General features: G+C 41.9%; 1 protein-coding gene across 4 annotated transcripts in view; it reads right to left on the reverse strand.

Annotated features, from left to right (window-relative positions):
* Nucleotides 1-23,675, reverse strand: part of gjc2 (gap junction protein gamma 2) — a 251,201-nt gene that overhangs the window by 205,275 nt on the left and 22,251 nt on the right. For 3 of the 4 annotated variants that reach the window (XR_011961412.1, XM_072576310.1, XM_072576311.1), the window contains exon 1: nucleotides 8,360-8,725. The exons of the other annotated variant lie outside the window; for it this stretch is intronic. The gene's annotated coding sequence lies outside the window, so the exon portion shown is untranslated. Of the gene's footprint in view, nucleotides 1-8,359; nucleotides 8,726-23,675 lie in introns of those variants that run through there. 4 annotated transcript variants of the gene reach the window in all.

Consider the following 23,675-nt stretch of genomic DNA (forward strand, 5'->3'; position numbering starts at 1 on the left):
CAAGAATGTCAATTTTCAAACAATATTATTAAGTTATACTTGCAGGAAAAACAAGTGCTGTTTGGTTTGCAAGTCATCTCCGATTATCTAAAGCATTGCCATTAAAAAAAAGCAACAAGGCACTACAGTCTCACCTAGATCCCTGGTAATTCAAAAAAGGCATAAGACTTGAAAGTATTAGATCTATTTCTCGAGACCAATAAAACTTTTGCGAATGGCCCTTTAAATTTTGAAAAAGATTTGGGGAAATCTACTGCAGAGAAGCTAAACAATATTGCTATGAAGTGCATGATATATTATTATTAGAGAACTTGTATTCTAAATTGGAGGAAAATCATTTTTAATTTTTCAGTTCTGCGAAGATTTGGCTTTATTTTGAGCTAGGTCAGAAAGTTATTTTGAACATAAAGTTAAAGTTCAAAATCTGATTTGTTAAAAATCAAGTATTTTGATGGTATGAGACAAGAACTTTCAAACGTTGATTGGGGTAGACTGTTCACAAGTAAAGGGACGACTGGTCAGTGGGAGGCTTTCAAAACTAAGTTACTGAGAGTTCAGAGGTACTCTGCCCCTGTTAGAGTGAACGGTAAAGCTGGCAGGAGTAAGGAACAATGGATGAATAGAAATATTGAAGCTGTGGTCAAGAATAAGGAGGCAAATATCAGGTATAGACAACGCTGATATGTGATATGTAAACAATTTGGATGAGAATTTAGAATGCATGGTTAGTACATTCATGGATGACACCACAATTGGTGGTATAGTTGACAGAGAAGAAGGGTATCTAAGATTATAAAGGGTTCCTGATTAATTGGGCTGATGGGCTGAAGACTGGCAGATGGAGTTTAATTGGGATAAATACAAGGTATTACATTTTGGTAAAATGAACAAGGTCAGGACTTATACAGTTATTGGTAGGGCACTGAGTGTATTGCCCAATAGAGAGACCTAGGGTTCAACCACACAGTTCTTGGAAATATGCAACACAGTTGGCAGGGTGCTTAAGAAGGCATTTATCATGTTTGCCTTCATTGCTCAGACCACTGAGTATAGGAGTTGGGACGTTATGTTGAGGTTGTATAGGACATTGGTGAGGCCACTTTTGGAGTGCTGTGTTTTGTTCTGGTCACCCTGCTAAGGAAGGATATTATTAAACTGGAGAGGGTTCAGAAAAAAAAATTACTAGGATGTTGCCAGGACTGGATGGATGGCATTATCGCGAGAAACTGGAACCTTTTTCACTGGAGAGTAGGAGGTCAAAGGGTGACCTGATAGAGGTTTATGTATTCATAAGGAGCATAGACAAGGCAATTAGCAAAGGTCTTCTTTAGAGTGGAGAGCTCAAAACTAGGTGGTGTATTTTGAAGGTGAAAAGAGAAATATTTAAAAGGGACCTGAGTGGCAACTTTCTCACACAGAAAGTGGTAATTATATGGAATGAACTGCTTGAGGAAGTGTTAGATGCAGGTACAGTTGCAACATTTAAAGGACATTTGGATAGACACGTGAACAGAAAAAATTAAGAGAGAGATATGAGCCAAACTAGATAGTTTATGGATGTAAGTTTGCTCATTGAGCTGGAAGGTTCGTTTTCAGACATTTCGTCACCATACTAGGTAACATCCTCAGTGATCCTCCGGTGAAGCACTACTGTTATGACCCATTTTCTGTTTGTGTGTTTAGGTTTCCTTGGGGTGGTGATGTCATTTCCTGTGGTGATGTCACTTCTAGTTCTTTTTCTTAGAGAGTGGTAAATGGGGTCCAAGTCAGTGTGTTTGTAGATAGAGTTCCAGATGGAATGCCATGTTTCTAGGAATTCTCGTGTGTGTCTCTGTTTGGCTTGTCCTAGGAGGGATGTGTTCTCCCAGTCAAAGTGGTGTCCTTCCTCATCTGAATGTAAAGACACTAGTGAGAGTGGGTCATACTTTTTGTGGCTAGTTGATGTTCATGTATCCTGGTGGCTAATTTTCTGCCCATTTATCCAATGTAGTGCTTGTTACAGTCCTTGCATGGTATTTTGTAAACAACATTAGTTTTGCTTGTTGTCTGTATAGGGTCTTTCAAGTTCATTACCTGCTGTTTTAGTGTAGTGGTGGGTTTGTGGACTACCATGATGCTAAGAAGTTTGAGTAGTCTGGCAGTCATTTCCGAGATGTCTTTGATGTAGAGGAGAGTGGCTAGGGTTTCTAGACGCGTTCTGTCCGCTTGTTGGGGTTTGTTGCTGAGAAATCAGCGAACTATGTGTTCATTGGGTACCTGTTCTTTCTGAATACACTGTATAGATGATTTTTCTCTATTCTTCGTAGTTCCTCTGTGCAGCAGTGTGTAGTGCCTCGTTGCGATAAGGTTCTAGTGCTGTTTCGTTTGTGGACATTAGGATGATTGCTTCTGTCATTCAGTATTTGGTCCATGTGTTGTTTGCCTGTCAACACTGGTTTGAAGTTACCCCACACACTGCAGAATCTGAACCTTAGCTACAAACCTTCTCCAAACTCTCAGGGTGATCGGTCTACAGTGTAGTTTGGGAAACCTTGTCAAATTTAATAATATCCTTCCTGTAACAGTGTGACCAGAACTATACAATTCAGTTTGGGAAACTTTGTTAGCATGCTTGAGTTGGACCAAAGGGTCCGTTTCCCTGCTGTATTGCTCTATGACTATGACTCTATCTCAGAGTTCTGAACCTCTTACCATTTAGATATTCTTCCTTTTAAGCTTTCTGTCAAAATGAATAATTTTACAGTTTCTTATGCTTTATTCCATTTGTCAGAACTTTGCGCACTCACTTAACCTATCTATATCCCTTTGTAGGCTCATTATGTCTTCTTCACAACTCTCTTTCCTAACTGCCTTTGCATCATTATCAAATTTAACTAGCATACCTTCAGTCCTTTCATTTATTTAAATTATAAAGAGTTAACAGTTCAGCACTGATCCCTGTGGTACACCACTCATAATATCCTGCCAGCCTGAAAAGATCCACTTATTCACTACCCTCTTCTTCCTGTTAGCCAGCCAATCTCCTCCATATCAATATGTTATCCCCAACACAATGAGGTTATATTTTCTGCTGTACCTTTGACGTGGCACCTTATCAATGCCTTCTAAAAATCTAAGAACAATATATCCACTGATTTTTCTTTAATCACATTCCTGCCACATCCAGTCATGGAGGACAATTAAACAAATCACTAACGGGTAGGATTCCACAAGTATCCCCATCTTCAATGATGGAAGAGCCCAGTACATCAATGCATAAGATAAGGCTCCAGCATTCACAGCAACCTTCAGCTAAAATTGTTGAGCGAATGATCCATTTTAACCTCCTCCAGTGATTACATCATTCACAAATACTAGTCTTCAGCCAACTTGATTCACTCCACGTGATCTGAAAATGTGTTGCTGGAAAAGTGCAGCAGGTCAGGCAGCATCCAAGGAACAGGCGAATCGACGTTTCGGGCATAAGCCCTTCTTCAGGAATTAGGAAAGTGTGTCCAGCAGGCTAAGATAAAAGGTAGGGAGGAGGGACTTGGGGGAGGGCAAAGCACTCGCTTTGGATCATTCGCTCAACAAAGAGGTTTGTGCTCTAGAACCTGCCCCTCTCCTAGCTAAGCCCTTCCAGTATAGTTAAAATACTGGCATCTACTGGCAATGTGGAAAATTGCCCAGATATGTCTGCATTTAAAAACAGGAGAGATCAAACCCAACCAATTACTGCCTCAGTCTACTCTCAATCATCAGTAAAATTATGGAAGATTTCATCAACAGTGCTATCAAGCAGCACCTGCTCAGCAATAACCTGCTCAGTGACACCAAGATTAGGTTCTGCCAGGATCACTCACGTCCTGAACTCATTACAACACTGTGTACGATCTACGAAGATGCACTGCAGAAATTCAAAGATCCTTAGGTAGCACTTTCCAAACCCATGACCACTTTCATCTTGAACAACAAGGGCAGCCGTTACATGGGAACACCCCCTCTTTTTGAATAAAAAAGTAACATTAGCTATTTTTCAATCCATATAGACATTCCTTAAATCTCATGAGTTTTTGAAAATTAAAACCAATGTACTGGATACCTCACGGGCTACTTTGTCACCCTACAAATGAAATCCATTGTACTGTTGAGTACATTGAAAACCAACAATGTACTCAGCAGTACTTCCCTGGTAATTATAATTTTCTTGATTTCCACCCTCCCTTTCAATTGCTGATTTTGGGATATTACATGCATCCTCTCTAGTGAAGACAAATGCAAAATATCTAATTGATTTGCCTGTCATCTCCTTATCCTCTATTATTAATTGCCCAGAATCTCTCTCTTTTGAACCAACACTTACTTTGTTAACACTTTTTGAAAAATAATTTAAGAAACTTTTCCTATCTGTTTTTATATTTTTTTGGTTAGGCTTCTCCTGTACTCTAATTTTTCTTTCATGATCTTTCAGTGATTCTTTGCTTAATATTCTATCCAATCCTGTCCTGACACCTACCTTTACACCATTGTGTATTTTCTTTGAGTTGGATACTTTCTTTGACTTTTTTTATAAGTTAACCACGGGTGGCAGATCCACCCCTTGGAATTTTTCTTATTTATGGACTGTCTCTATTCTGCACTTTCTGGAATATTTCATTAAATGTTTGTCAATGTACCTCTATTGACCTGTCCCTCAATCTAAAATTGCCAGTTCACATTTGCCAGCTTTACTTTCATATCCTCATAGCTGCCCTTGTTTTCTTTCATAATTGTCTTGGACCCACAATTCTCTCCCTTAAATTGTATGTAAACATTAATCATATTGGCCTCCATCAGATCCAAAAAGAAAAATAAAATTCAGCATTGCAAATTGTGTTTCATACTAAGATCTGATTTTTCTCGCATTACCAACAGGGATTGTAACATCTATTCACAAAAAAAGTAGTCAAAAATAGTATCAAATTGTGGGGCATACTCCCAAACAATTTGATCACCAAAGTTTAATTCACATTCTGCCAGGATTACTCGCATTTGTACCTAAATGAGGTTTTCAGACAAGACCCAAATGCCAGAATACTGGTGCAAATAACTTCCATTGTCATTATGGTTGCTGCTACCCTAAGATTAGTGATTGATCAACAAGATAAGATTAAAATGGTTTTCCATGGTCCTCGGAAGGTTAACTACTCAGAGATATTTATCTAGATTACAGTGTCAGCACTATTGTTTGGTGAAACACGTGAAGACAGTATGAATCAATAATGCAGGTGTCTGTCCACCTTATTTATGTTCAATATGTTGTATTAGACATATATTCAGAATTCAAAACATGATAAACTCCTACAGAGAACACACATCAACTTTTCTGAGCAGATGACTGTGCTCCAGACATGCACACTCAGCAAGGCAATATAATTCATTACCAGCCAGCTACCAGAACAAACAAGAAATGACCTTATTTTAAGCCTGATGATAACAAATATTAGCAGCACCAGAGAATTCTACATTAAACAAGCAGCGCTATTGGTAATACAGAACAAAAAGCAATCAACTGCCTAGTGTGTCTGAACAGTGCATTTTAAAGTTCATTTTTCAATTAGAAAAGTCAGCCCTACCTTTGAAAGGTATGAGAAAGCATACATGGAATCAAAATCACAACAAAACTCTGTAGCCTTTTATTTAACAGCACCAGATTACAGTTTAGCAAAGAGCGAAAAAGAATTGATGGATGAAAATTTTCATGAAAAACAATTTCACAGTCTTTTTTTAGAGAACTATGATAGCCTCATTAAAGCACAGTACTATGGTCTCCTTAAAATACTATTCCAGAAACCCCTTTCAGGAGCTACACCAGGGACCCGCTAAGGAACTATTCTATGGGTTCCCTTTAAGATGTGCTCCACGAGCATACTTTTAAAAACTATAAGTCCATTTAGGCATATATTCCACAGGTCCCTTTTAGAGAGTACTTCATGCTCTATTTAACAAGTCATTCTACAGGTCCCCTTTAGGGAGCATCCCATAGGTGCCCTTTAAAAAAAATCTACAGCTCCAAGTCGTGCGAAATTCCCCTGGTGCCCTTTAAAAATCTACAGGTTGATTTGGGAGATATTCCACAAGTCCCTTTCAAAGAATACTGCATGCTCTGTTTAATGAGTTACCTTGAGGTAACTATTCTATGGGTCAATTTTCAGGAGTGTCCTAAAAGTGCCTTTTTAAAAAAACACTTCTGGTCCTTGTAGGGAGATATTCCACAGGTCCCTTGAAGGTCAGTGCACTGAGTATAGGAGTAGGGAAGTCATATTGCAACTGTATGCTGTACAGGACATCGGTTAGGTCACTTTTGGAATACTGCATTCAATTCTGGTCTCCCATCCATAAGAAAGATGTTGTGAACCTTGGGAGGGTTCAGGAAAGATTTACAATGAAGTTGCCAGAGTTGGAGTATTTGAATGGAAAGAGGCTGGGCTATTTGCCTTGGAGTGTTGGAGATGGAGGGCTGACCTAATTGAGGTTTATAAAATCATAAGGGGCATGGATAAGGTGAACAGCCAAGGTCTATTCACCAGGGTAGGGGAGTCTAAAACTAGGGGGCATAGGTTTAAAGTGCGGGGCAAGATTTAAAATGAACCTAAGGGGCAACGTTTTCACACTGGGGGTGGTGCACATTAAATCAGCTGCCAGAGGAGATGGTGGAGGCTGCTGCAATTACCACATTTTAAAGGCATCTGGATAGATATACGAATATGTGTTGAGAGGGATATGGACTAAATGCTGTCAAACAAGACTAGATTAATTTAGAATATCTGGTCGGCATGGACCAGAGGTCTGTTTCTGTGCTGTACATCTGTACTTCATGGTGCATTGAAGAAATTGTCCCCTTCAGGAGCCATCCACTGGATATTTTTCCCTCTCCAATCAATCCGTTCAGAGATGTTATTACACACCTCCAGAACAGGTGGATCTTGAACATAGGTTTTCTGTCTCACAGGAAGGGATGCCACAATATCCCCCGCCACTTTCCAAACAGTCCCTTATAAGGAGCTACTCCACAGTGTCCATTTAAGGACAAAATTAAAAATTACACAACACCAGGTGATTTTGGGAAAGCAAATCTTAGCAAGACTTATACACTTAATGGTAAGGTCCTCGGGAGTGTTGCTGAACAAAGAGATCTTAGAATGCAGGTTCATAGCTCCTTGAAAGTGGAATTGCAGGTTGATAGGATAATGAGGAAGGCGTTTGGTATGCTTTCCTTTATTGGTCAGAGTATTGAGTACAGGAGTTGGGAGGTCATGTTGCAGCTGTACAGGACATTGGTTAGGCCACTGTTGAAATATTGCGTACAATTCTGGTCTCCTTCCTATCAGAAGGATGTTGTGAAACTTGAAAGGGTTCAGAAAAGATTTACAAGGATGTTGCCAGGGTTGGAGGAATTGAGCTATAGGGAGAGGCTGAACAGGCTGGGGCTGTTTTCCCTGGAGCGTCGGAGGTTTAGAGGTTTACAAAATTATGAGGGGCATGGATAGGATAAATAAACAGAGTCTCTTCCCTGGAGTCGGGGAGTCAGAACTAGAGGGCATAGATTTAGGATGAGAGGGGAAAGATATAAGAGAGACCTAAGGTGCAACTTTTTCATGTAGAGGGTGGTACGTGTGTGGAATGAGCTGCCAGAGGATGTGGTGGAGGCTGGTACAACTGCAACATTTAAGAAGCATTTGGATGGGTATACGAATAGGAAGGGTTTGGAGGGATATGGGCCGGGTGCTGGCAGGTGGGACTAGACTGGGTTGGGATATCTGGTCGGCATGGACGAGTTGGACCGTGCTGTACATCTCTATGACTAGTTTTCAGAGCTCTGCTCCTTCATCAGGTGGCTGTGGAGCATAAGACACAAAATTAATAGCAAAAGATGACAGCATCATGCAACTGAAATGATATATTGAACAACCGTGGATTGTTGTTAAGTCTTTCATCTTTTAGAGTGGGTCGCAGGTTTCGGTCTTATCCTCCAGTGCTCTGCAAATAGTGCTTTCAATTAAACCTGTTGGACTATAACCTGGTGTTGTGTGATTTTTAACTTGGTAAAAACAATGACTGCAGATGCTGGAAATCAGATTCTGGATTAGTGGTGCTGGAAGAGCACAGCAGTTCAGGATTTCGAAGCTACTTTGATTTTTAACTTGGTCCACCCTAGTCCAACATCAGATCCTCCACATCATCCCTTTAAAGGAGGTATCCCATGGTTTTAAAACAAACCCTTGCAGTCACCGCTCGGCATTAATACTCAAAAACGAAGAGAGAATTTTTTTTCTCTCTCTCTCTGAAAGGAAGAAGCTTCTGGATTGTCCACATTCTGTTGGTACGGCACTTCACTCACTTTGGTTTGATTTCTTCACCCTACGGTTGCTCTCAGCGGTGCTTCACTCGATGGATCTCCATCCTCTCACCATCTGCCTCCAGCTTTTAGCACTTCCATCGTCACCAGTAAATAAGTCTCCAACCGTCCCGGTCACTCCCGGATAAATTACTTCACATTGTCCCCGAGGAATTGGGGAGAACTCTCCCGCCCGCGACAACCCTCTCAACCGGCCAAAGCGGGCTTCACTCACATTTAACTCCAGGCACATTTACAAAAAGAAAGAGTGAAGGCCCGGTCTGTGAAAACTCTCACCAACTGCCACCCAAGTTCTGACAGGAATATTCCGCCCGAAAGGCGGGCTCCGAGCGCGCGACGGGAGGGAAGGGGAGGGGTCCCACCTGGGCACCGGCTCTGCCCCGCCCCCATATTACCATGCTGAACCTGGCCCCGCCCCCTCTCACCCACCCCCCCACCCCCACCTAGCTCTCTGAACCATGCCCACTGCTCCAACACAACCCTCTGACCTTCCCTCACTCTGCCCTACCCCCACTGCCCCATCCCCACTGCTCCAACACAACCCTCTGACCCATCCCCACTGCCCCTCCCTCACTCTGCTCCACCCAGACCTCTGATCCATGCCCCACCCAGCCTTCTGCTCTCCCTCACCCAGCCCTTTTCCCCTCACCAAAGTCCCATAAAGACTCCTGCCCCACTCCCCTCTGCCACAACCCCAACTAGCTCTCTGCGCCACTTCCCCTAGCCGTCAGCCCCTCTCCCACTGCCCCCAGGCCTCTCCACAGCCCCCAGATGTCTGCCCCACTGCCACGAGGTGTCTGCCCCACCAAGCCCACTGACCCACTGCCCTGCCCTACAACAGCCCTCTACCCCACTTCCACTGCCACCTGACCCTCATCCTCTGCACCACCCCCACTCTGATTTCCTATCCCCACCTGTGCCCCACTGCATATCCCCATCCTCCTACCTCTCCTGCCTATCCTTCCCCCCTCACCAGCCCATCCCCATCTCATCCCCACCTCTCCCATCTCTTGCCCCTTCCTTCCCTATTCTTCACCTGTTCCTATGTTTGCCCTCTATGTTTGCTATCTACACGCCTCTGCCCTGTCCTCTCCTGTTCTGTCTGCCCAGCTGCACAAGGGTCCCCACCTTTCCCAACCTTATTGAACCTTGTCCACATCTACCCTTCCATACCTCTGCTCTGCCCATCCCCTTCCTCAGCCAATACTATCCCTTCTCCATCCACGCATTTCCTACTTACCCTGACCCTCCTATTTCTGCACTTGCCCCGCACCCATATTCCCTCTTCCTCATCCCCTTTCCCTCGCCGACATCACTGTCCAATTCTCCATGTCCAAACCACATCCCTGCCCCTCTACCCCTTGAATCCAAAACCCCTGCACCCACCCTGCTCAAAGTTACGCCATCTCCTGATTTCTCAGCCCCTGCTCTCTCTTGCCTCTCCAGCATATTGTCTGTTTTGCTTTTCAGCAATTTCTTTTGCTCAAAGTGGAACTGCAGTTGTCAGATAAATACACACTAATTAGAATCAAATAATACAAGCCTTATTTCTTTAACAGAATACAGTAAAAAAAACACAGGTGATCAGGATCTGGTTTGGAAAGTACTCCTGTTCTCTAGCTCCCTGATCTCAGGACCACATGGTTGAGAGTTGCTCCCTGGTTCTCGCTGTGTCATCTAAGCCCCTGATTCAGGGCTGTCCTTCTTACGAGTATTGGTCCCAGGGCTCCTTCTATCACTATGCTTGTTTTTCAAATATGTCTTTCATATGAGGTCATAGATTTGTTCACTGTGATGGTGTGGTTTACTGCAGACATCTTGTCACATCACTGGGTGACATTGTCAGTGCATCTTTGATAAGGTGTTGGTGGTTTCTCACACCTGGTATTTATGAGTCTCTGTTTTTTGGCACTTTCGGTTCTGTATCTGAGTTGTTTGTATATGGGATGCAGTTCAATGTATTTACTGATTGAGTTCCAGTTGGAGCGCCAGGCTTCAAGAAATTGTCTCATGTGTCCCAGTTTAACCTGTGTTAAGATGGTTACATTGTCCCAGTTGAATTTGTGATCTTCGTTGTCTGTGTGGTTGGAAATGAGAGAGTACTGGTCATGTCTGGCAGTGGCAAACTGATGTTCATGCGCTGATATGGTTTTCTGCCTGTTTTTCAGAGTCCTTGCAGGGTATGTTTCTCACACATTTGTACATTTCTGGTCATGTGCTTTGTACTAACTAATTCTATGGATAATTTGGTCACGCTATTTGTTTATCTAACCATCTACCTGTCTGAATTATTGTATATCTCTTCATCTAGTCACCCGTCCATTTAGAGTAATGCATGTTAGTTTATGTGGTTCTTGTTGGAACAATGTTTTCTACTTTCTATGTGTGTGGCATTTCCTAATGCTGGTGTAGACTATTCTAAACTAATACCTTTAAATTCTTGCTTTCCCAACTGCATGCTGGTTAATTTAGTCAGACTCAAGCTATGTTTTCATATCGGTGCCCTACACTGTCCACATCCTCTGTACTCTCTCGCCAACCCCATTTCTCCACACCTATTACCCCATCTCTAAGTACACCTACCTCCCTTTTTACCCTCCACACACTCAGACTGACAGCCATATTAACAGCAAGCACTATAGCGAGTTGTAAGAAGATTTGAAGCTCAGTTTGAGGTTCTGGATGAATGACATTAGATTTGTTTGTTGTCTGTACAGGGTCCTTCAAGTTCATTAGCTACTGTTTTATGTGTTGGTGGGTTTGTGTGCTACAAGATGTCTTTGATGTAGGGGAGAGGGGCTAAGATTTCTGGAAGTGTTTGATGAACACAGTCCACCGTTTATAGTCATAGAGTCATAGAGATGTACAGCATGGAAACAGACCCTTCAGTCTAACTTGTCCATGCCGGCCAGATATCCCAACTCAATCTAGTCCCACCTGCCAGCACCCAGCCCATTTCCCTCCAAACCCTTCCTGTTCATATAGCCATCCAAATGCCTTTTAAATGTTGCAATTGTACCAGCCTCCACAACTTCCTCTGGCAGCTCATTCCATACACGTACCACTCACTGCGTGAAAAAGTTGCCCCTTAGGTCTCCTTTATATCTTTCCCCTCTCACCCTAAACCTATGATCTCTAGTTCTGAACTCCCCCACCTCAGGGAAAAGACTTTGTCTATTTATCCTATTCATGCCTCTCATGATTTTATAAACCTCTATAAGGTCACCCCTCAGCCTCCAGCACTCCAGGGAAAATTGCCCCAGCCTATTCAACCTCTCCCTATAGCTCAAATCCTCCAACCCTGGCAACATCCTTGTAAATCTTTTCTGAACCCTTTCAAATTTCACAACACCTTTCCAATAGGAAGGAGAACAGAACTACACACAATATTCCAACAGAGGCCTAACCAATGTCCGGTATTCAATACTCTGACCAATAAAGGAAAGCACATCAAACACGTTTTTCACTATCCTATCTATCTGCGATTCCACTTTCAAGGAGCTATGAACCTGGAATTCAAGGTCTCTTTGTTCAGCAACACTCCCTAGGACTTTATCATTAAGTTTACAAGTCCTGCTAAGATTTGCTTTCCCAAAACGCAGCACCTCACATTTATCTAAATTAAACTCCATCTGCCACTTCTCAGCCCATTGGACCATCTAATTAAGGTCCTGTTGTAATCTGAGGTAACCTTCTTTGCTGTCCACTTCACCTCCAATTTTGGTCATCTGCAAACTTATTAACTATATCTCTTATGCTCACATCCAAATCATTTATAGAAATTATGAAAAGTAGTGGACCCAGCACCGATCCCTGTGGCACTCAAATGGCCACAGGCCTCCAGTCTGAAAAAAACCTTCCGCCACCAGCACCTTCTGTCTTCTACCTTTGAGCCAGTTCTGTTTTCAAATGGCTAGTTCTCCCAGTATTCCATGAGGTCTAACCTTGCTAACCAGTCTCCCATGTGGAACCTTGTCGAATGCCTTACTGAAGTCCATATAGATCAGATCTACCACTCCGCCCTCATCAGCCTGGCCAAAGAAATACTGACCTCACTACTAGACAAACCAAGGACACAAACACCAGACAGCACCAACTCCATCAACAAGGACAGCATCTTAAGCTAGTAGACCTGTGCCTCACTACCCACTTCACCATCAACAACAAGACCTACAAACAAATCAACGGGATCCCCATGGGACCACCAATATCAGGATTCTTAGCAGAAGCAGTGATGCAGAGACTAGAACGATCCAGCCAAGCTTTCGGTTTGCTATGTGGATGACACCTTTGTCATCAAAGAACAGAATAAATTAGAGGAAACCTACAATATCATTAACAACATCCTTAGAAGAAGAAGAGAACAACAACAGACTGTCCTTCCTAGATGTCACAGTGGAACGAACAGTCGATGGAGAATTGCTGACCAACATCTACAGGAAGCAACATACACAGATCAGATGCTCAACTAAAGGAGCAATCATCCCAACACCCACAAACGGAGCTGCATCAGGACATTATTTAAATAGGTCACAACACATTGCAGCACCCAGGAACTAAGAGCAGTAGAAGAAAATAACCGTGTACAACATAGAGTCATAGAGTCATAGGGGTGTACAGCATGGAAACAGACCCTTCGGTCCAACCCGTCCATGCTGATCAGATATCCAAACCAATCTAGTCCCACCTGCCAGCACCTGGCCCATATAGATCACATCTACCACTCTGCCCTCATCAATCCTCTTTGTTACTGAACAACAGGTACCCGATAAACGCAGTCTGCCGATTCTTAAACAACTAATCCAAACAAGAAGACAAAACATGGCCTGAGACTCTAGCTACATTACCATACATCAAAGACATCTCAGAGGTGACTACCAGATTACTCTGACCCCTTGGCATCATGGTTGCCCACAAACCTACCAACACACTAAAACAGCCACTGATATACCTAATTGACCCTGTACCAACAACAAGCAAAATGAATATCATATACAAAATATCCTGCAAGAGCTGCACCAAACACTCAGTCAGACAGACAGGCAGAAAACTAGCCACTAGGATACATGCACACCAACTAGCCACCAAAAGACATGGGCAGCTATCACTAGTATCTTTACACACAGACAAAAAAGGACACCACTTCACCTAGGACAGGCTAAACAGAGACACACATGGGAATTCCTAGAGGCCTGGTATTCAAACCAGAACTCCATCAATAAACACATAGATTTGGACCCCATTTACCAACCTCTCAGAAAAAGAACCGGAAATGATATCACCCACTTTAACAGACCAACACACATCAATAGAAAGCAGGACAGAACACCAGCGCTTCAACGGAGGCTCACTTGATGATGTTACTTAGCATGGTGATGAAACGTCTGAAAACAAACCTACCAACTCAATGAGCAAGCTTACAGCCTGAACCTCTAGCTGAGCTACAAATCGTATCAAAAATCGCAAATACCCTGTCATTTTATGATGAAAACTTCAAAGAATTATGTACTTGAAACCCTAGGTTACTCTGTTCTACAACATAACCCAAGTTCTGATTTTTAATTATGAAAGTCCTGCCTTTGTTTGTTTTACCAAAATGCAATAGCTCACATTTATCCAAATTAATCTCCATCTGCCACTCTTTAGCCCATTAACCCAATTGGTCAAAATCTCTTTGTAATCTTAGATAACCTTCTTCACTGTCCACTATACCATCAATGTTGGTGTCATCCACAAATGTATTAACCATGCCTCCTAACTTCTCATCCAAATTGCTTACATAAATGAGAAACAAAAGTGGACCCAGCATCGATTCCTGTGGAACACTGCTGGTCAGAACTCTCCAGTTTGAATAACAACTCTCCACCATCACTCTCTGTCTCCTGCCATCAAGGCAATTTTGTATCCCAATTTGGCAAGCTCACCCTGAATCCCATGTAATCTAAGTTTACTAATTATTCTACCACACAGAACCTTCTCAAAGGCTTTACTCAAGTCCAAGTAAACAATGTCTACTGCTTTGCCTCGTCAATCTTCTAGATTACTTCCACATCAAACTCAATCAAGTTTGTGAGACATTATTTCCCTCGCATGAAACCATGCTGATTGATTAGAAAAATAGGTTAAATTAAAAATTTAATCATGTTTGTTATAGCCTACCTTGTCAAAGTGCCTGCCTGCTGAGCAGAAGATCCTGTGTTCAAATTCCAATGGTGCTTGTGTTGTTTTGGGGACTCCTTTAGTGCAGTGATAGTGTCCTTATTCCCAAATTGGGAGGTCCGAATTCAAATCCTACCTACTCCAGAGGTGTATAATAATATCTCTGAACAGGTTGATTAGAAAAATTAATTAATTAAAAGATTAATCATGTTTGTATGATTACAGGCCTGAAGAGCTCCAAAAATGACATCACTGCACACTTCATAGGGTCAAAATCACTTTAATTTTATTAATTTTAATCACTTTCATAACTGAATGAATTATCTCGAAAAATTACATGAATGATCATAATATTTTAATTAATCCTGCAAACAACCAATTCAACAATATATTATCATTGCAATATGTCAGGACACCTCCAAAAATCACATTCATGTTAGCTATCCAAAATCTAAATGTCCAAAAATCAGTGAAGTCCGCATATCGGACATTTTGAAATGGTGGGGTTTTGATCTAAGGTCTGTATTTTTGATTATAATTATTTTCCTCCCCGTCTTCTTGCTTTCAGTTCTGCTGTGTCGGATTGTTTCTGTCTCAGGATGAGAAGGGGGATCGTTATTCAGTCTTCCAGATGGCTTTCCTTGGCTTTGATTATTCTCCAGAGTCAGTGAGTAGATGGTGATGAGGGTGAGGGAAAGACAGACTACTGTTAGGGAATGCGATATGGCTCACCAGCATCAGAGGCACTACCGTTATCTGTGACACTATCTGGGGCAAGTGACTGGGTTCTTATTCCTTCATTTGCAGCTCAATGCATCTGATGTGGTAGGATACAGAGTGCACAGGAAGATTGGATAGAAGCACCCACTATCAAGTGAACATGGATCCCGACAGTTTTATTGGCTGCTTCAAGATCATTCCTCTGTTCAACATCTCTGCGAATTCCAGAGTCTTAAACAGGTTGGATGTCCAAAATCCAGGAAATCCAAAATTCAACACTCCCTTAGTCCCAAAGTTGCTGCATTTGATACACAGTCTTTCTGGTGGGTGGATTCAGTTGCATGGAAAATGAGAAAATCAAAGGTAAAGGAGAAGGTAGGATTGCAGTTTAGTGACGGCACTGATTATTACCAGAAAATAAATGAATATATGAATGTTAAATTGTGCAGATAAATGATTAAAGTGTAGGGAAATTTGATAAAAGAACAAATTTAAAGAATTATATCTCAATGTACGAAGCATTAGGAATAAGGTAGACAAATTGATGGTGCAAATCAAGAAAAATGATTATAATCTCATAGCCGTTATGGAAACATGGTTACAATGAGATCAAAACTGGGAACTTAACATTGATGGATATTTGACCTTTCAGAGAGACAGGAGGGATGGAAAAGGTGAGAAATGAAATGAGGATAGTTGTGTGAGATCATCTAGGCTTGGATGGTGTGGACTTCATTTGGATGGATATAAACAACAGAAAGAGAAAGAAGACATTGGTTGGAGTAATATACAGACCCTCAGACAGTAGCCACTCTTTGGGAAAGACTATAAAATCCATAAATAATAGGAGCATTTAAAAAGAATAGAACAATAGTTATGGGTGACTTTAATCTTTGAGTTGTTTGAGTTAATTAGATTGGAAATGGTAGCTATGACAACAAATTCATAGGGTGCATTAAGAATAGTTTCCTAGAGCAATATGTCATGGAACTAACCAGGGAACAGGCTACCTTGGATCTGCTAATGGGTAATGAGGCAAGTTTAATAAATGACCTCAGAGTAAAAGAAAACCTAGGAAGTTGTGATCAAAACATGATTGAATTCAATGTTGAGCTTACGAGTGAAGAACTCGGGTCAAATGCGACTGTGTTTAACTTGAATAAAGGGAATCACAATGAAATAAGGATAGACTTAGCTAAAGTGAATTGAGTGATAGGTTAGCAGAAATCACAGCAAGCAGGCTTTGGCAATCATTTAAGGAAATAATTCATGAATCTCAGCAAAACCATATCCAATAAGGAGGAAAAATTCTAACTTCCATTGCAAACCAAGGAAGTTAAGGATAGTCTCAAGTAGAAAGAAAAATCATATCAGAAAACTAAAGTCAATGATATCCCTGCAGAATCCAGGGAAGGAGGATTTAAAAGGTAATAACGACAGAGAAAATAAACTACGGGGACCAGCTAGTGAGGAATATAAAATTGACAAGAAGACCTTCTTTAAATATATAAAAAGGAGGAGGTAGGTCAAAGTGAACATGGGCACTTTAGAAAATGAATCTAGGGAGATGGTCTTGTGGAACAAGGAAATAGCAGAGGAGTTAAATAGATATTTTGCATCAATGGTTACAGTGGAAGATACTTCAAACATACCATTAATTCTTTAAAAAAGGGAAGAATTAAGTACCATCATCATCACTAAAGAAGTAGCAGTAGACAAACTAGTCTACTAATCTGCTAAAGGCAGATAAGTCCCCTGGTCCTGATGGCTTGCTTCCTAGAATCCTAAAGGAGGTAACTACATAGATAGTAGATGCATAGGTTATCATTTTCTAATGGTCAATGGATTCTGGAGAAATACCTGAAGATTGGAATACTGCTGACGTGATACCATATTCAAAAAAGAGAGGGAGGCAAAAAGTAGGTAATTATAGGCCGATTAGCCTAATGTCTAACGTTGGAAAGGCACCGGAATCAATTATTAAGGAAATAATAGCAGAACATTTGGAAAATCATAATCTAATCAAGCAGAGTTAACACGCATTCATTAAATGGAAATCATGTCTGAGTAATTTATTTGAGTATTTCAAGGAAGTCTCAACCAGAGTGGATAGAGGAGAATCAGTAGATGAGTTGTATTTGGACTCCCAGAAAACATTCAACAAGGTACCTCGCAAAAGGTTAAGTCATAAAATAAGAGTCCATGGTGTATATTGGCTTGGTTAAAGAATTAACCCATTGGCAGGAAACAGGGAGTGGGGATAGAGATTCTTTTTTAGGATGGTGACTGTGATCAATGCTGAGACCATAACTCTTATACTCCAAATCCTTTGAAATAAGGGTCAACATTTCATTAGCCTTCCTGATTACCTGCTACAACTGTATACTAGAATTCTGTGTTTCATACAATGTAATCTCCAAGGCACATTGTGTTGCAGCTACCTGCAGTTTTTCTCCTTTTAAATAATATTCTGTTCTTTTCTTCTTCCTTCCAAAATAAACAACTTCACAACTTCCCACATTATACTACAATCTAAAATCACCACCTGCTTCAACAAGACCACCATCATCCCAATGGGCAAAAGTGAGGACTGCAGATGCTGGAAACTAGAGTTTAGATCTGAGTGATGCTGGAAAAGCACAGCCGGTCAGGCATCATCCGAGGAGCAGGAAATTCCTTGAATGCTGCCTGACCTGCTGTGCTTTTCCAGCACCACTCTGATCTAAACCCCACCATCCTCCCCATACCAAAGAAAACACATGTAATGTGCCTCAATGACTACCAAACGGTGGCTTTGATCTCCATAACCATGAAGTGCTTTGAGACGCTAGTTATGGCTCACATCAACTCTAGCCTCTTAGCCTGCCTTGATCCCTTGTAATTTACCTACTAGTGAAACAGATCTACAGTGGATGCCATTTCCCTAGCCCTACACTCATCTCTGAAACATCTAGATAATAAGGATACCTATGCCTGGCTCCTATTCATCGACTACAGCTCCACTTTCAACACTATAATCCCAAACTAATCTCAAAACTCCAAGACCTAAGTCTCGGCTCTGCCCTCTGTAACTGGATCCTTACCTTCCTGACTCACAGACCACAATCAGCACCTCCTCCAGGATATCCTCCACACTGGCGCCTTGCAAGGAGTGGGCAGCATGGTGGCACAGTGGTTAGCACTGCTGCCTCACAGCGCCAGAGACCCGGGTTCAATTCCCACCTCGGGCGACTCTCTGTGTGGAGTTTGCACATTCTCCCCATTTCTGTGTGGGTTTCCTCCGGGTGCTCTGGTTTCCTCCCACAGTCCAAAAATGTGCAGGTTAGGTGAATTGGCCAAGTTAAATTGCCCGTAGTGTTAGGGGAATGGGTCTGGGTGGGTTGCGGGTCGGTGTGGACTTGTTGGGCCGAAGGGCCTGTTTCCACACTGTAAGTAATCTAATCTAATCTAATGTGTACTCAATCCCTGATTGTACTCTGAGTACGCTCAAGACTGTATGGCTAAATTTCATTTGATTTCCATCTACAAGTTTGTTGATGACACAACGTAGTAGGCCAGATTTCAAACAATAATGAGTCAGAATGCAGGAAGGAGATAGAATGCTTGGTGTCTGGTGCAAATATAAAAATCTCTACCTCAATATCAGCAAAACTAAAGAACTGATCATTGACTTCAGAAGGAAAAAAGGAGGGCACACCCCTTTCGACATCAATGGAGCTAAGGTGGAGACAGTCAAGAGTATCAAGTTCCGAGGAGTGACAATAACCAACAATCTGTCCCGGACCTCCCACACTGCTGTGATGGTCAAGACAGCACAACAATGCCTTTTCTTCCTCAAACAATTTAGGAAATTCAGCATGTCCATAAGGACCGTCATCAACTGCCCAGGATCGTAAGGAGCTACAGAAAGTTGTATACACAGCCTAGATCATCATGCAAGCCAATCTCCCATCCATGGACTCCACTTACACTTCCCAATGCCACAGAAAGGCTGTCAATAGCATCAAAGACCCCTCCCACCATGGTAATACTCTCTCCCAACCTCTTCCATCAGGCAAATGATACAGAAGCTTAAATACATGTATTAACAGCTTCTTCCCTGCTGTTATTAGACTGCTGAATGGGCCTCTCTAATTTCAAATCTAATGTTGATCTTGCTTTTGTGCACCTCCTTTGCAGTCATAACCTTGTATGCCTCACTCTGTCTAAACACCTACATCTGTATGTCCTTCTATGTTATGATCTGTCTGTACTGCATGTAAAACAAAACTTTTCACAGTGTTTAGGTACTGTATTTAAATCAAACAAAAAAATATCAGTTGCTAACTTACTTAACCTATCGATATTCTTCTGTAAACAGTTTGTACCTCTTTCACAACTTGCCTTTCCACTTATATTTTCTGTAAATTTGGTGACAGTGCTTTCTCTTTCTTCCTCCAAGTCATTAATACATATTATAAATAATTGTGGTCGCAGTACTGATCCCACTGGTCATGGTTGACAACATGAAAAAGATCCCTTTATCTCACTTGCTGTTTCCTGCCCATTAATCTTACTGCAACTGTACAAGTGCTGGTGAGACCACAACTGAAATACGTGAGCATATTTGGTCCCCTTATTTTAATGAAAAATATAACATTATTGGAGGCAGTTTAAAGAAGGCTCACAAGCATGATCCCTGGTATGGAGGGATTGTCATATTAGCAAATACTAAACAGGTTGGAACTCTATTCATTGGAGCTTAGAAGAATGGGAGGTTTGTTTTATTCATTCACAGGAGATGGGCCTCATTGGCGAGACCAGTACTCATTGCCCAGAGGACAGTTGAGAGTCCTGTAGTTCTGGAGTCACATGTCATCCAGACCTGAAATGGATGGAATTTCCTTCCCCAAAGGTCATTAGTGATCCAGATTTTTTTTTCTGATAATCGACAATGGTTTCATGTTCTTCTAATTCAAATTCCACCATCTGCCATAGCGGAATTCAAACCTGGGTCCCTACATTACCTGGGTCTCTAAATTAATAGTTTAGCAACAATATCGCTAGGCTACTGTCTCCCCCATTATGTGCTGCATGCTGAAAATAATGTAAAATCATTTTGTGGCCACCCAGCGGATTAAAGAAAGTGAAAACTCAGCTCACCTAGTCATAAAAGAATACATCCAGTAACTATAGGACAGTCAGTTTAACTTTGATTGTGGGAAAACTTTTAGAAACGTTATTGGAGAAAAACAATAACTAAGTCAGTTAATCAACTATGATTTAATTAGGAGAAGCCCAATTTGTTAAGAACAAATTGTATTCAACTAACTTGATTATGTTTTACATTGAGGTTAATGAAAAACTAATGTGATTAATGTGATGCTTGTTGGCTTTCAAAAGACATTGAAGAAAGTATTAAATAATAGACATGGCAGCAATGTTCAAAACCATGGAATACTGTTAAAGAAGGGTGGTAACAACAAGCCAGGGAACTATAGACCAGTGAGCCTGACGTCGGTGGTGGGCAAGTTGTTGGAGGGGATCCTGAGGGACAGGATGTACATGTATTTGGAAAGGCAAAGACTGATTAGGGATAGTCGACTAGGCTTTGTGCGTGGGAAATCATGTCTCACAAAGTTGATTGAGTTTTTTGAAGAAGTAACAAACAGGATTGATGAGGGCAGAGCGGTGGATGTGATCTCTATGGACTTCAGTAAGGTGTTCGACAAGTTTCCCCATGGGAGACTTATTAGTAAGGAATACAGGGAGAACTAATCATTTGGATTCAGAACTTGCTCAAATGTAGAAGACAGAGGGTGGTGGTGGGTTGTTTTTCAGACTGGAGGCCTGTGACCAGTGGAGTGCCACAAGGATCGGTACCGGGTCCTCTAATTTTTGTATTTACATAAATGATTTGGATGCGAGCATAAGAGGTATCGTTAGTAGGTTTGCAGATGACACCAAAATTGCAGATGTAGTGGACAGCAAAGAGGGTTACCTCAGATTACAACAGGATCTGGACCAAATGGGCCAATGGGCTGAGAGGTGACAGATGGAGTTTAATTCAGATAAATGTGAGGTGCTGCATTTTGGGAAAGCAAATCTTAGCAGGACTTATACACTTTATGGTAAGGTCCTAGGGAGTGTTGCTGAACAAAGAGACCTTAGAATGCAGGTTGATAGCTCCTTGAAAGTGGAATTGCAGGTAGATAGGATAATGAAGAAGGCGTTTGGTATGCTTTCCTTTATTGGTCAGAGTATTGAATACGAGAGTTGGGAGGTCATGTTGCGGCTATACAGGACATTGGTTAGGCCATTGTTGGAAAATTGCGTACAATTCTGGTCACCTTCCTATCGGAAAGATGTTGTGAAACTTGAAAGGGTTCAGAAAAGATTTACAAGGATGTTGCCAGGGTTGGAGGATTTGAGCTATCCAGAGAGGCTGAACAGTCTGGGGCTGTTTTCCTTGGAGTGTCGGAGGCTGAGGGGTGACCTTATAGAGGTTTACAAAATTATGAGGGGCATAGATAGGAAAAATAGACAAAGTCTTTTCCCTGGGGTCGGGAAGTCCAGAACGAGAGGGTATTGGTTTAGGGTGAGAGGGGAAAGATATAAAAGAGACCTAAGGGGCAACGTTTTCACACAGTGGAATGGAGTGAGCTGCCAGAAGAAGTGGTGAAGGTTGGTACAATTGCAACATTTAAGAGGCATTTGAGTGGTATATGAATAGGAAGGATTTGGAGGGATATGGGTCGGGTGCTGACAGGTGGGACGAGATTAGGTTAGGATATCTGGTCGGCATGGACGGGTTGGACCGAAAGGTCTGTTTCCATGCTGTACATCTCTATGACTCTATGACTGAATGTTAGGTGTAGACAGGATAGATCAAGTGAATCCTTAGAAGAGTATAAAGGCAGCAGGAGTATACTTAAGAGGGAAATCAGGAGGGCAAAAAAGGGGACATGAGATAGCTTTGACAAATAGAATTAAGGAGAATCCAAAGGGTTTTTACAGTACTTTAAGAACAAAAGGCTAACTAGGGAAAAAATAGGGCCCCTCAAAGATCAGCAAGGCAGACTTTGGGTGGAGCTGCAGAAAATGGGGGGCATAGTAAATGAGAATTTTGCATTACTGTGGAAAAGGATATGCAAGATGTAGAATGTAAGGAAATAGATGGTGACATCTTGAAAAATGTCCATATTACAGAGGAAGAAGTACTGGATGTCTTGAAACGCATAAAGATGGATAAATCCCCAGGACCTAATCAGGGGTACCCTAGAACTCTGTGGAAAGCTAGGGAAGTGATTGCTGGGCCTCTTGCTGAGATATTTGTATCATCGATAGTCACAGGTGTGGTGCCGGAAGACTGAAGGTTGGCTAACGTGGTGCCACTGTTTAAGAAGGGTGGTAAGGACAAGGCAGGGAATTACAGACCAGTGAGCCTGATGTCAGTGGTAGGCAAGTTGTTGGAGGCAATCCTGAGGGACAGGATGTACATGTATTTGGAAAGGCAAAGACTGATTAGGGATAGTCAACATGGCTTTGTGCGTGGGAAATCATGTCTCACAAAGTTGATTGAGTTTTTTGAAGAAGTAACAAAGAGGATTGATGAGGGCAGAGCGGTAGATGTAATCTATATGGACTTCAGTAAGGCGTTCGACAAGGTTCCCCATAGGAGACTGATTAGTATGGAATACAGGGAGAACTAGCCATTTGGATCCAGAACTGGCTCAAATGTAGAAGACAGACGGTGTTGGTGGAGGGTTGTTTTTCAGACTGGAGGCCTGTGACCAGTGGAGTGCCACAAGGATCGGTGCTGAGTCCTCTACTTTTTGTCATTTACATAAATGATTTGGATGTGAGCATAAGAGGTACAGTTAGTAAGTTTGCAGATGACACCAAAAGTGGAGGTGTAGTGGACAGCGAAGAGGGTTACCTCAGATTACAACAGGATCTGGACCAGATGGGCCAATGGGCTGAGAAGTGGCAGATAGAGTTTAATTCACATAAATGTGAGGTGCTGCATTTTGGGAAAGCAAATCTGAGCAGGACTTATACACTTAATGGTAAGGTCCTAGGGAGTGTTGCTGAACAAAGAGACCTTGGAGTGCATGTTCATTGCTCCTTGAAAGTGGAGTCGCAGGTAGATAGGATAATGAAGAAGGCGTTTGGTATGCTTTCTTTTGTTAGTCAGAGTATTGAGTACAGGAGTTGGGAGGTCATGTTGTAGCTGTCCAGGACATTGGTTAGACTATTGTTGGAATATTGCATACAATTCTGGTCTCCTTCCTATTGGATAGATGTTGTGAAACTTGAAAGGGTTCAGAAAAGATTTACAAGGATGTTGCCAGGGTTGGAGGAATTGAGCTATAGGGAGAGGCTGAACAGTCTGGGGCTGTTTTCCATGGAGTGTCGGAAGCTGAGGGGTGACCTTCTC

This window comes from Chiloscyllium punctatum, chromosome 8, assembly GCF_047496795.1.
Source record: "Chiloscyllium punctatum isolate Juve2018m chromosome 8, sChiPun1.3, whole genome shotgun sequence".
Taxonomy (NCBI): Eukaryota; Metazoa; Chordata; class Chondrichthyes; order Orectolobiformes; family Hemiscylliidae; genus Chiloscyllium; species Chiloscyllium punctatum.